The sequence below is a fragment of the Heterocephalus glaber genome, unplaced genomic scaffold (assembly GCF_053883595.1).
Source record: "Heterocephalus glaber isolate CG9 unplaced genomic scaffold, H.glaber_assembly_v1.0 deba00001497, whole genome shotgun sequence".
NCBI classification, from domain to species: domain Eukaryota; kingdom Metazoa; phylum Chordata; class Mammalia; order Rodentia; family Bathyergidae; genus Heterocephalus; species Heterocephalus glaber.
In genome coordinates, this window is record NW_028258320.1 from 15802358 (window position 1) to 15815764 (window position 13407).

The window sequence follows — 13407 nt, forward strand, 5'->3', positions numbered from 1 at the left end:
CTTCCTTCTACACCCCCCTCCTGGGCCCTCTAGTGGCCTTTGCTCCAATGCCCACATCCTGGCTGCTGGGTGGGAATGCTTGTGAGCTGGGTTACCTGGGAAACCCAAACCTTGTATCAAACCCCAGGTTCTAGTGTAGCCTCTTTTGGCCTCTCCCGGGTTTCCCACTGTTATCTGACTCAGGCCCCTGTCCCAGGCGACTGGACAGACACCAGGCCTCTCGGCCCTGTCACACAGATGGGGAGAGTGAGACAAGAAGGGGCTTATTCCACTGAGTCAGGGGCAAGAGTTGGCAGCAGCCCAGGCCAGGCAGTCACGGGGAGCTGGTAGGGCTTGGCAGTGTTCCCAGGGTGCTGCCCATTCAGCTCAGGCATCATTATTTTTGTTTCTTTCGTTTTTTGAGACAGGATCTCCCTATGCAGTTCAGGGTGATTTTTTTTTTAAGCATTACAAGTGGTTTAATAATGGGCTTTCAGAAGCAAAGTAGAGGTGTGGGTCAAACCTCTGCTCATCCTTTAGTGTTGACTTTCAAATTTTCTAAATGCCCCAAACCACCACAATCATAGCAGCGGGAATGGTTCTGTCTTGTCTATTTTCTACATGTGTTCTGTGGCTGATCAGAAGGGTCTGGTGTTACACTGAGAAGGCTTTGGGATGTGGCATATTTATTGTCCAGAGTCGGTCAGATCCAAGCTGGAGCCAAATATCTTCACTAGCTGTTCTTTATAGTGTGAGACGTTCCTCTTCATTATGTCCATGCAGGGCCCCAGAAGTCTATCAAATGCTTGAACATCCATAACTAAGCACGTGACATTTCCAACTGCATAAGCTGAAGCAGCTCTAGGTTTGTTGGTGACCAGTGCAAGCTCTCCAAAGTACTGCCCCTTGTGGCAGCGGGCAATCTCAACCTCCTGGCTCCCAGCATCCTTGTTTGTTTTAGTCTTGCTCCTAATCATGATGCACACTTCACCAGACTCGATGATGTAAAAGCTGTCAGCCTTATCACCCTGGGTGATTATACGCTCACCATCCTTATAATTCTTTTCTCCTATCACATCCACAATCTTCATTCGTTCTGACACCTCTAATGACTTAAGGAGTGGCACAGACTCAATAAATGATTCGAACATCTTCCTCTTTTTCGCATTGTTTTTCACTATGATGTTTCTAAAAGTTACCCGGTCCAATCCCCACAGGGAGCCTTCAGAGGTGGCGACAATGGTAGCAGCCCTCGGGGTATTGTACATCAGAGCTAGTTCTCCAAAACTGCCACGGTTGTCATACTGACCAACAGAACGCGTTTGATTATCTTTTGTTACTAAAATGTCATAGGTTCCCCTTTCTATGACATAAAAGTTGTCTCCATCATCTCCTTGGTCAATGACATGCTCATCCATTTTGACTGTCCTTTCAAACATGGCATCCAGGACTTCAGAAAGCTGTGCATGATCGAGATTTTTGAAAAGAAGAATATCTTTGCAAACTTCCTGAAGTCTGCATCTCTGTTCATCGGTTTTGGGATGAATCAACCGCGGATCAGTATCTTCTTCCTCCTCATCAGGGTTATAAGCCTCTGCACAGACTGATACTCGTCGGTTAAATCTGCAGGGAACCGGAACTTTCGGGTCCTCGTCGAACTCCGAGTCGCTGCTCCCTTCGGCGGCGTCAGGGACAGCGTCAGGGGCCGCGTCAGGCTCGGGCTCGGAGTAGCCTGACAGGGCGGCGGCGGGCGGGGCGCAGGCCTCCCGCAGGCGGGTGAAGTAGTCCACTGCGAACTCCAAGAGGTCGGGCGGCTGCCGCCGCAGCACCTCTACAGTGTAGCCCTGAAGCAGCTCCTTGAGCCCCGGCGGCATCCGGAAGCGGCTCATGCCGGTGGCGGCGTGGGGACGGGGCCCCGGCCTCTTTCTCCTCACGGGCCCCGCGGGCGCCCGCGGCTAGGCCTACGCGGCTCGTTCAGGCCTCCTCGTGTCACGCCCGCGGCGGCCAGGGCTGCGGTTCCAGGCCGCGCCACCCTACTTTCTTACGGCCGGGCTGCCACGGCCGCCACTGCCGCCGCAGGGAGCCACCAGCAGTTGGGCAGGGCGCGCGCCGGGTTTGTGACGCAGGCCGCAGGCGGGCGGGCGCGGCCCCGCGACCCCGGTGCGCGTGCGCCGAGTTCACGCTGCTCTTGAACTCACCATGTAGTCCAGGCTGGCCTCGAACTTTCAGTGATCTTCCTGTCTCAGCCTCCCCCCACTGCTGGGTTGACAGAGACCCACCACCATGCCTGGGTCAGTTTAACCATCTTGAATGGCTCTCAGGAGGCACAAACATCAAGAGGTCCGATATCAAAGAAAGGAGGGAGGAAGGACAGTTGCAGATTGGGTGGGTTAATGCAGAAGGGTTGCACAGAGCCTAGGGAAGGGGAAAAGCCAGACTGAGCCGGAGGCCTGCTCCCCTCTATCGTTCACTTTCGAGTCCTTGTCATCAAGGGGTTTAACACTTTGTGGCCACTATGGTATTTAATCCTTACAACCCAATGGTACTTTCATCATCTCCAGTTGCCTGTGAGGCTCAGAGAGGCCAAGCAACTTCCCCAAGGACGCACAGCTCAGTGCTTGTTCCAGCAGGCCGCGGACGGGGCTTTAAAACTTGCTCTCCAAACAAGCGGGGCCACGTGGGGACCAGGTGTGCCTCGGGTTGGAGCCCGGCTCTCAGGTTTCTGGCAGTGCAGTTCAGGGGTGGAGGATGGGAGAGAATAGGACAACCGTGGGCCGGGGGGGTGCTGGCCCGGCACCTGGCTGCAGGGGCTCCGAGTGGGCGGGGCGCGCGTTCCGGATCCGCCCGGCCCCGGCTCGCTGTACGGGCTCCCAGGGCCCCGCCCCTCCTCCGCCGAAACCCAGCCAGAGTCCCCAGCGGCCCATTAACCCGGCGGCGGCCAGAACCTTATCCCAGACACCTTTGATGGCTGCCCTTTGCTCTGTCTGGGCCGCGCAGACAAATGGGGGAAATTGAGTAAGCCAGCTCAACAAGGCAGGAAACTTCTGGCTGATTTGTTACGAGTCTTTCAGCAACTTTTGGGAGAGGGGGAAGGGAGAGGACGCATGGGGGACTTACTGGCGCTAAAAGAGATTGGGTGGGGCCCGGGAGCCCCAATCAGTGGTGACATTTTGCACCTGTAAGCGCTGAGCTTTGGGAGGCTGAGACAGGAGGATCACAAATTCGAGTCCCACCCAGTTTAGGGGCTGCAGCTGAAAGCTGACAATTGGGGTTTCTAAGTGTCTGCCTTTGGTGTTGGTTTGCTGTTTCATATGAGCAAATCGCTAGACCTTTCTGGGCAGTCTTTTGTTGGGCAGTCAGCAACAAAACATCCTGCCTGGCCCTGATGCTCAGGACAGGCTTTGAACTCTCAGCAAACAGGAGAAAGTTTCCATTTAGAACAGAGATTTCTTCTTGGCATAAGTATTCTCTCTGGGGCTTTTCCAGGCTGGGAGCTTCACTGTTGCTGTTTTGTTTCTTGGTGCTGAGGATCGAACCCAGGGTCTTACATGAGGCAGACAAGTGCTGTGTTCCTGAGCCACATCCCCAGCCCAGTACTGCTGTGTTTTGTTTCTTTGTTTTGTTCTGAGACAGTGTCTTATTATGTAGTTCAGGCTGGCCTTGAACTGACTGTGGAGCCCAACTTGGCTTCAAATTCCCTTTGATCCTCCTGCCTCAGCCTCCAGAGTGCTGGGATTACTGGTATACACCATGACTCCCGGCCAGGACTGCTGCTTCTAAACTGCCGGTTTGAGTATCTCGCTCCCTGTTGCCTACAGAACTAGTTCTAAGTCCTGGCCCTGCATTCTCACCCTGGTTCCACCCTGCCCGAGCAGCCTCACCAGCAGATGCACCCCTGTACTGCAGGACAGAGATGCACACCCCGAGTTTCTGCTCTGGGCCCTCAAGCATGCTGTGGCCTCCGCCCTGCATGCTTTTCCCTCCAGTCCTCAGCTTTTCATCATCACTGTGGCAGAGAGGTCTTCCCCAGTCCCCCACTCTAGAGCAGGGGCCCTGTGACTCCACTCAGAGCTGCTCCTGGCCTCTTGGTTTTGAGGGTCTCCGAGCTTTCCCTGCCCTGGAGTGAGAGTGGGAAGGGGGAGGTCATTCTGTCTTGAGTGCGCGCTGGATCTGTGAGGACAGGAAGAAAGGACAGGTGATTGGCAAAGCAGCTCCAAAGTCCACCAGGACGGAATTGTCCTAGAAATGACAGCTTGAAGGGCTTGGAATTTAGCTCAGTGGTTCCGCCACCTGCCTCACAAGCACAAGGTCCGATCCCAGGTACCCCCCCCCCCGCCAAAAAAAGGGAAAGAAATGACAGCTCGGCCTGACCATGGGAGACTGAAGAGCCACATGGAAAAGTGCTCCTGGGGCCCTCAGAAGTGAAGAGAAAGTCGCTGTCCCATAAGTTAGTATGGTCCCTTTCTGGTTTTTTTCTTCTTTTTTTTTTTGTACCTGGGATCAAACTCAGGACCTTTCGTTTGCAAGGCAGGTGGTGGCACCACTAAGCTGAATCCCCAGCCCCCTTTCTGTTTTGTTTATAGGTTTTTGTTTGATTTTTAGAGGCAGAGTCTCAATATGAGCACTTGTCTTGGGTTCAATCCTCAGCACCATGAAATAAAGAGATAAATAATAAATAAATAAATAATAAATAAATCCCATTCCCAGCATCAAAAAAGAAAAGGGCAAAAAGCATAACTGGCCCTTAGGAGTAGGATGCAGCCATTTCTGGGCTTGTTGTTCATGAGAATCCTGGCTTTCAGCCATCTCCTCCTCCGGAAGTCTCTGGGCTACCCTGTGCTGAGAGCCACAGCCAGGGCTCCACTGGGCCAGGCATTCCTTCTTCCTCGGCCATGAGCACTGCCGGAATGCTGGAATGCTGGCAGCAGCTCTCATACCTGCATGTCTACCTGGTGCAGGTGAAAGGGGAACCTGAGCTGGATGTGGTGGCACATGCCTGTGATCCCAGCACTCTGGGAGGCTGAGGCAGGAGGATCGATGCAGGTTTGGGCCCAGCCTGGGCAATTTAGCAACATTGTGAAACTCTGTCTCAAAGTAAAAAATTATAAGAGGGCTGTGGATGTAGCTCAGTGCAAAGGCCTTGGGTGGCAAAAACCAAAAAGCAGACCCGGTAAGGACATGAAGGGGACAGCCTGTCCCCCCCACAGGCCGGGTGGGCCATGGGCTATCAGCAGAGCCAGAATGTGACTGGAAGCCTGGCCAGGTGCAAGGCAGGGCCCTGCTGGCTGCCTCTGGGCTGGGGGCACAGGCTGGGTTGCAAGGGGACACAGGACACTTTTCCTAGCCCCGTGGCCCCGTGGCATGAGCCCAAGCCCTCTCACCCACTGCCCGCCATCTGCCTCACAGCGGCTCCCTGAGACCGGCAGGGACACTCGGGCCAACTGGGCCCGGGCAGAGGAAGGAAGAGCAGCCAGAAGTGCAGGTCACATGTCTGGGCCTCTGTCCCTGGGGTGCCTCTTGTTCTGCTCCTCAGGAAGCAGAGAAGAGTGCACCCTTCCCCTACTTGAAGCCACCTCTCAGCCAAGTCTCTGTCCCCTGCTTGTCATCTGGAAAGTCATGGGATAGGTGTCTCCTCTGTTCTTCTGAAGTCACCCAGCTTCAGGTGGGCTCGGGTCCTGGACAACTGGCTTTGCTCTCTCATGCCTGTTTCCCCAGTAAATTGGTGAGTGCATGGAAAGTGTTTAGAAGAGGTCCCAGCCAGGTGTGGTGGTGTGTGTCTGAGAGGCTGAAGCAGGAAGATCGTTGTGAGTTTGATCCTAGCCCAAGCAACTTAGACCCTGTCTCAAAACAAACATAAAAAAGGGCTGAGGAAAACAATAAAATAAATAAAATAAATAAAAGGGCTGAGAATGTGGCTCAGTGCAAAGGTCCTGGGTTCAATTCCCAGTCTCACACACACACACACACACACACACACACACACACACGAGATGCTCCTGCTCTGTCTCCTCTCTGTGCACTGGCTACTCTGTGGCTTTGTTAACAACACCTTCCTCATCAGGCTACTGTGAGGACTGAACAGATAAGCCGTGTAATGCGTGTTAAAGTGTCTGTGCTCCATGCTACCTTATCTTCCTAAAGATAAAATGTGGGTACACATCTTGATGCCTGACATGCAAGGCAGTGGTGTGGCTCCCCAGGGACAGACTGCAGGATGTGGTGGCCCAGGCAGCACAGTTTGTAGGGCTTTAGGAACCGAGAGTCACTGAGCTCCCCAGTTAGTCACCATCTAAACCAGCTTCTTCTGGTCTGGCTTTCCCAGCACTCTGTCCTGGCAGCTGTCCAAGCCCAGGGCGCTGGGCAAAGTGTCAGGCCTGCTGCAAAATATGTTGGAACTTTGTCTGACCCCTGGCTGGCGTCCTGGCCAGAAATACATTGGCTTGAACTCTGCAGGAGGAAGAAGGCTTTTGGATTTGTTCGGTTTTACTAATGAATGCCGTTCCTGCTTGTGCAATGCTTTGAAAGACCCAAGGCCTAATCCTGAGCCCTGGATTCGCAGAGAAAGGAAAAAAGGAGACAAGTCTCTCCAAACTCAGGGGAGCTCACTTCGAGATTGCCTTCCACCTCCCTTGGTGTCAGTGTAGAGCAGGCCTCCCAGTGGCTGGGACCTCTCCCCTGCAGGGGCACTGGCTGCCACACCCCAGAAAGAGCCCATAACAATGGCAGCAGCGACAGCCACACAGTCTGGAATGTGGCCACTTTGGAGCGGGAGGCTCTGCTTGAAGTCTGGAGTCTCAGCTGTCAGGGCAAACCTCCCTTCCTTGCCCACTGTGCCAGCGCTGGGCACCTGTGGCAGGAGATCCAGGCCAGTCTAGGAGGTCTTCCTGCAGGTCCTTCTGGAAAAGCCATCCTCTCAGAATAAAAGGGATTCCAGGGCAATCCCACCCAGTGCCCCTGAAAAACGACTGTGTCCGGGTTCCTGGCACCAAAGAACAAAAACAAGACTGGGGATGGAGGTCAGTGTGCGGAGTGTGCCTAGGGAGTGTGCGTAGCATGCTGGAGGCTTTGGGTTGACCCCTAGCACCGTAAAAATTAACTAATTAATTAAGAAAAGAGCAGAGAATGGAAGGAAACAAAGGAAGAGAAGCATTCCACGTGGTGTGGTCTGGAAAAAGTTTTAGACATTAGCTTGCATTGTTTTGTTCTTTTGTTTGAAACAGGGTCTTGCTGTGTAGTCCAGGCTGACCTTGAATTTGCAGTGGTCCTCTTGCCTCAGCCTTCTGAGTGCTGGGATTACAGCCTTGAGCCACCATGCCCAGCTCATTTTGCATTTTTGAGAGTATGAATGTTTCTTACAGAGGTGAGATTATACCATTCTGTCAGGGGCAGGAGCACAGAGCTGTGGCCTGACAAATTTAGCATTAGAAAAACATTGTTTAATACTTCCATATCAACAGTGAACTGGAGGTAGGCTAAAGGCATAGAATCTCTCTCAAAGCCTGTGGAAGAAGCCAGTATTACTAACACTTTTTCCCTTAGCCCTCTGGCCTCTAGAACTGTGAGAAAATGAACTTCTGTTTCAGCCACCAGCTTTGCAGTAATTTATGTCAACCCTAGAAGATTGATATGGTGGTAAAATATAATGTAAAACATACTATTTTAACTATTTTCATAGTATACAGTTTGGTGACATTAAGTGCATTCACATTGTTGTGCCATTTTTCATTTATATTTCTCTTTTTGAGGGTAGAGTGAGAAAGGGTCTTGCTGTGTAGCCCAGGCTGACCTCAAACTGGTGGCAATCTGCTTGGCTCAGCCACCCAAGTGCTGGGGACACAGGCATGCGCCACCTCCCCTGCCATGTTTTTGTTTTTCTCTAGAGCAAAACCCAAGCCCACGAGCCCACGGGAAGGCTGCAAGACCTCTTTCCACATCTGCTGCTTGGCCCAGCCACCATTTAGCCATGTGCAAAGCGAGCAAGCAGACTGGGCAGATGACTTCCTGCTTCTGGGCTGTGGTTGCCCATGTGCGCAGAGAGGTTATTAGTGATCATAGTTCACGACTTACTGAACAATCACTGTGTTCCAGGAGGAGGTTAAGGGCTTTCCATGGATTATCTCTTTTAATAGTAACTTATCAGGAAAGTGTCATTAGTCCCTCCTATAGATGGGAAATGGAGCCTCAAAAAGCTTAAGTAATTTGCTCACTTTTGGTGGCCCAGGGATTGAATGTGGGTCTCTCTCTCTCTCCTTTTTTCTTTTCTTTTTTTTTTTTGGTTTTGGTTTTTGAGACAGGGTCTCACTATCTTGCTGTGTAGTCCAGGCTGGCCTTGAATTCAAAGCAATCCCTCCTCTGCCTCCCAAGTGCTAGGTTCACAGGTATGCAGCACCATGCCCAGAAAAAAAAAAGCATTAAGTCTTGATTGGATTGAAACTGTTTGTGGCCAATCAGCCAGCTGCCCAAGAGACCCCATGACACATGTCACACTAGCCCCAGTGTCCCCCACCACGTGTTCCAGACAGGGCCCCACAGAGACAGAATTCCAGATTCAAACCTGGCTGTCTGGTCACTTGGAAAGTGTTATCTGCGGTCTGGGGATTTAGCTCAGTGGTTCTGCTGCCTACTTTCCAAGCATGCAAGGTCCTGAGTCTGATCCCCGGTACAAAAAAAAAAAAAAAAGTGTATCTGGGGAGGGAGAAGAGAATACTCACTTCACAGGACACTTCAGGGCTGATTGTACACATTTTGAATATTCAGACGCACGGTGTGGGGGTCTCCATTTGTACTCTTGCCCAGTGTCCCCAAGGCTAGGGTGGCCAGTTCACCATGGTTCCCTCAAGGTGACAGATGTCCATGGGTGGGCCCCCATAGTGGCCTGGGTTTGGAAAGCCCCCCAAGTAGGAAAAGGGAGCTCTGGCCCAACCAGGCCAGGATCTGCTACCAACAATTTCACACTTCTCCGTCCCAGCTGGAAGTACAGCGTTGTGCGGAGTTGGGGCACAGCCACCCAGCAACTGCTTGGGGAACCCCCCTAGTCCCAGCTTTTCTCAGCCTTGGATCATGCATGTTTCTCTCCTCCCTGCAACTACTTCTGTTGCCCAGGGTAGAGACACCAGTGGAGGCTGTGGCCTAGGAGAAGGCACACAGAGCTGAGGGGAGCAGACAGGAAGGGCTGTGCAGGCTGGGCCTGGTGGGGCTGGGAGGACCCAAGGGAAGGAGTGTTCACAGGGGGAATAGGGGACCCGGGCATGGTGGCACACACCTGTAATCCCAGCACGCTGAGAGGCTGAGACAGAAGGGTCGCAAGTTCAAATCTGACCTGGGCAATTTAGCAATTTAGTGAGACCCTCCCTGTTTCAAAATCATACATAAAGAAGGAACTGAGGATGTGGCTCAGTGTGAAAGCCCTGTCTAGGTTCAATCTCCACTATCGGAAAATGGGGGGCAGGGGTGGCATGGATGAGGCCCCAGTGTGGCAGAGACAGGCATTGTGGTCCTTGATCCGATTGCAGCTCCACACCTGGGCTGAACGGCAAACACTGAGCGGGCTCAAGGGCTGGCCAAGGACCCGAGGAAAGCTGGGAAGTTCCTGAAAACCCCCCGTGGGCCTTCACTTTGTTCCCCGGGCCCTGTGGCTGTGGCCTGAGCAGATGGAATCGCAAAGCCCCGTGGGAGCCCCTGGGGCCCACAGCGCGCCTGGCGGTCTGGCACCCATTTCACGGACTGGGAAGTAGAGGCCGAGTCCTGGCTCAAGTTCCCACAGCCAGGCAGATGTGAACACTAAGGCCAGGCTGACGGCTGGGCGTGGGGCAGGAACCCGAGTGCTTAGGATGGAGCGTCCTACCTAACCCGTGGAGCCCTGGGAAGAGCTACATGGCGTGGCCCCTAGAGGAAATCAGTACCCCGTTCTGCAGTGAGACGCCGGTGCCCGGAGAGGGTAAGTCACTTGCCCAGGGTCACACAGCGGCAGGCGACGGGTGGCGGCCGGGGGCGAGAGTGGAGGGCGCACGTTGGCCTGGCCCGCAGGCGCATGAGGAACCCTGAGGACACGTGCGCGCATGTGCGAGCCCGAGGCCCGGGCCCAGGTGGCGAGGACAGCTGTGCAGACAGCGGCGCGTGGGGCATGGGCCGCGGGCGCGAGAGGTGGCGCCGCGGGATTGTGCAGCAGCCAGGGCCCAGGCCGCGCGGGTGAACCACGGCGGAAGCGGCGCGGGGCGCCTGGGCCCGGAGCGGCGCGTGTTCTGCGAGCACCTGATGCCTACACGCCGAAGGGAACCAAGCTGTGAGAGGAGCTAGCCCTCCCGGCTCTGCCCGACAGCGCGCTTAGTCAGCAGCATGGCGCGTGCGCAGCGTGCTTCCCAGGCAGTCGGATTCCTCAAACGTCAGCTTCTTGGAAGAGGTGTCCGCTCAGGGACATGCAACCTGTGACCTGAGCCCTGCGCCTCGCGCCACCTGGCATAGCGGGCCTCGTGCCGGGAGTCACCCCGAGAGACTTCCCGGGGCTCTGCCTCCACCCTGCGGCCCCCAAGAGCAAGCTCCTCCAAGACTCTGCATTTTCTTTTGCTTTTTGCTTTTGTGTTTTTGAGACAAGGTCCTGCTAGGTAGGTCAGGCTGGTCTTGAACTCTTGGTGATCCTCCTGCCTCAGTCTCCCAACCGCTGGGATTAAGGTATGCACCATCAGGTCTGGTGACTCCATATATTTCCTTCCAGCAGTGCTCCAGGCGCCAACACTGTGTCCTCCAGAACTCCCAACTGCTCTTATTGTCAGGAGCCTTCACAAACCTCACTGTGCAGATTTGCCCCAGAAGAACCAGTTAGCTGCTTTCAAAGATCTTAGAGCTAGTCCAGTGTATTACAACGGCATGCTGGTCATCCTGGCACTCTGAAAAGCTGAGACAGGAGGATCAAGAGCCCACTCTCAGGGTGGGCAGGTAGCAAGACCCTGTCTCAAAATTAAAAATTAACTTGGGAGGCTGAGGCAGTAGGATTACTGTGAGTTCAAGGCCAGCCTGGGCTACATAGTGAGATCAGGGCCACCCTAAACTACAAAGTGAGACGCTGTCTAAAAAAAAAAAATATATATATATATATATAAAATTTTAAAAGGGACTGGAAGCAGGGCATGGTGGCTCATGCCCAGCACTCAGGAGGCTGAGGCAGGAGGATCACTTGAGTTCAAGGTCAGCCTGGGATACATAGTAAGTTCAAGATGAGTCTGAACTGCATAGCAAGACCCTGTCTACAAAAAAAAAAAAGGATTAAAAAAGGAGGGGGCACACAAGACCAGGGGCATGGCCAGCCCTGTTAACTTAAACTCCTTGAGTTCAGGTTCCTTTTGAAACCAGCCTGAGACATCTGCTAACCTGATGGCTGTGGTTTCAGGACTGGAAATCTTCTGACCACCCTATGAAACCCTCGCTTGGGACCCAGTGGCTGTCGCTGGCCTCCCTCCCCTTCTTGGGGCTGGAGGAAGGAAGCCTTGCCTGAGCCAGGAGGTTGTCAGTGAAGCAGCTTGGCGAGGCACTGCCCTGTCTTCCTTCGTGCATGTGGGCACGTGCGCGCGCCTGCATGCACACACACACACACACGCACACGCATACACATGCACACACACTGGCTGTCAGCTTCAGCTCCTGCTCAGTTCCTAGACCAACAGACCCATCTGGAGAAACCTTAGCAAAACTAGGCCCTGCTTCTCCCCACTTTGTCAGCCAGGAGCCTGCCTGCTTCCCGTTGTCCACCAACTGGAGCTGCCATTGGCCTTGATCATGCACAAAGCCAACCTCACACCACACAGAGCTGCAAGCTACCCTGCATTCCCATCTGAGCCATGTCCCAAGGGCCTTCCCCAAAATAGCTTCCCCACAAGCCCATGGCAGGTCTGAAGTCATACTGTTAGCCCTACCTTTGAAAGGCCTTTAGAAAAATAAAATTTGTGTACATGTAAAAATGGTTCTGAGGATCAATTTTATACTATGTATATTTCACCACAAAAAAATTGAGGATATGCTCCAAAAACAACACTGTTTTTCTAGATGATGAAATTTTGGGTAATTTTTACTTTATTTTTTATCCTTTTTTATTATTTGATCTTTATTTGATTTGTAGTTCTGGGACTTGAACCCATGACCTCACACATGCTAGAGAAATGCTCTGCCACTGAGCTAAACCCCAGCCCTGTTATTTGATTTTTGTTTTTGTTTTTTGAGACAGGATTTTTGCTGTGTAGTTCAGGCTGGCCTCATGGGAATCCTCCTGCCTCAGCCTCCCAAGTGCTGGGATCACAGGTGTGTGCAGCCACGCCCAACCCAGTTTGATCTTTCTAAATAGTTGAAATATATTATTTGTATAATCAAAAAGGATGAGCCAGTGTAGTGCACACCTGTAATCTCACCACTGTAATCCCAGGAAGAGGTAGGAAGACTGCAAGTTCAAGGCCAGCCTGGGCTATGTAGTGAGACTCTGCCTCAAAAATTTTAAATATAAAAAAAGATAATGCCCTCTTTTTCTTTGATGGATGCCCTTATTTTTTGAGGAACAAACAATTTGACTTTTTTTTTTTTTTTTGGGGTACTGGGGATCGAACTAAGGTCCTTGAGCTTTCGAGTCAGGCAGTGAAACAACTGAGCTAAATCCCCGGCCCAACACTTTGACTTTTAAAAAATGGCCTCACAGAAGGAAAAACTTAAGTCAATATGTGTCTACCTTCCTACCTCAGGAAATTCTGAGGAGGACCTTGAAGAAGACGGAAGACTGCAGGGTCCTGGTCCAGCCAGCCCGCAGCCCCAGGGTTCACTGCAGGGAGCTGGGTTGTGGAAGCCCTGCCTTGGTGTCTTCTGCATCTGAGGCTGTCCTGGTCACTCCCCACTGGGCCCAGGGCCCAGGACAGGCCTGGTCCCACTGCCCTGGGAAATGTCAGAATGGCCACCTCACAGCAGGGCCCAATGCGCTCTGTGGTTCGAGGAGCCTCAGAGATCACACACTCCATCCCCTGCCTCGGGGTGATCCCAGCTGGGCAAGGCTGTATTTTGCTCTGAGGTCAGAAGCTGGGCACTCCCCACCCTTCCCGACACTCCTTCTGATGCCTAAACATTTCTCTCAGGAAGTCCTTCCCCCTGTCTAAGGCAAACTCCCTGTGCCTCATCTGCATCCTGCAGCTCCCACGGGTCTGGCTGGAGGCAGGATGCAGGAGTGCTCTGCCATCCTCTTATCCTGGGTCACGGTCCACCAGGTCTTCCCATCAGGATCACAGTCCTAACTCCCTGCCAAGCCCTAGGCGAGTCACTGCTACCTTTTCACTTCAGTTTCCCTGTCAGTTTGACAAAGCCAGAGATGTCATAGTGCAAGAATGGGCCATGCCTCGCAACCACAAGGTCCCGAGTTCGATCCCCGGTACCAAAAAACAAAAAAAGAATGGGCCGTACCAA

At 53.0% G+C, this 13407-nt stretch overlaps 1 pseudogene across 1 annotated transcript; it reads right to left on the reverse strand.

Annotated features, from left to right (window-relative positions):
• Positions 1-490: 490 nt before the first annotated feature.
• LOC101697343 (cAMP-dependent protein kinase type II-alpha regulatory subunit pseudogene) lies at positions 491-2081 on the reverse strand (annotated as a pseudogene). Its single transcript, XR_015440526.1, has one exon. The product of XR_015440526.1 is annotated as a cAMP-dependent protein kinase type II-alpha regulatory subunit pseudogene (transcript).
• Positions 2082-13407: the final 11326 nt, after the last annotated feature.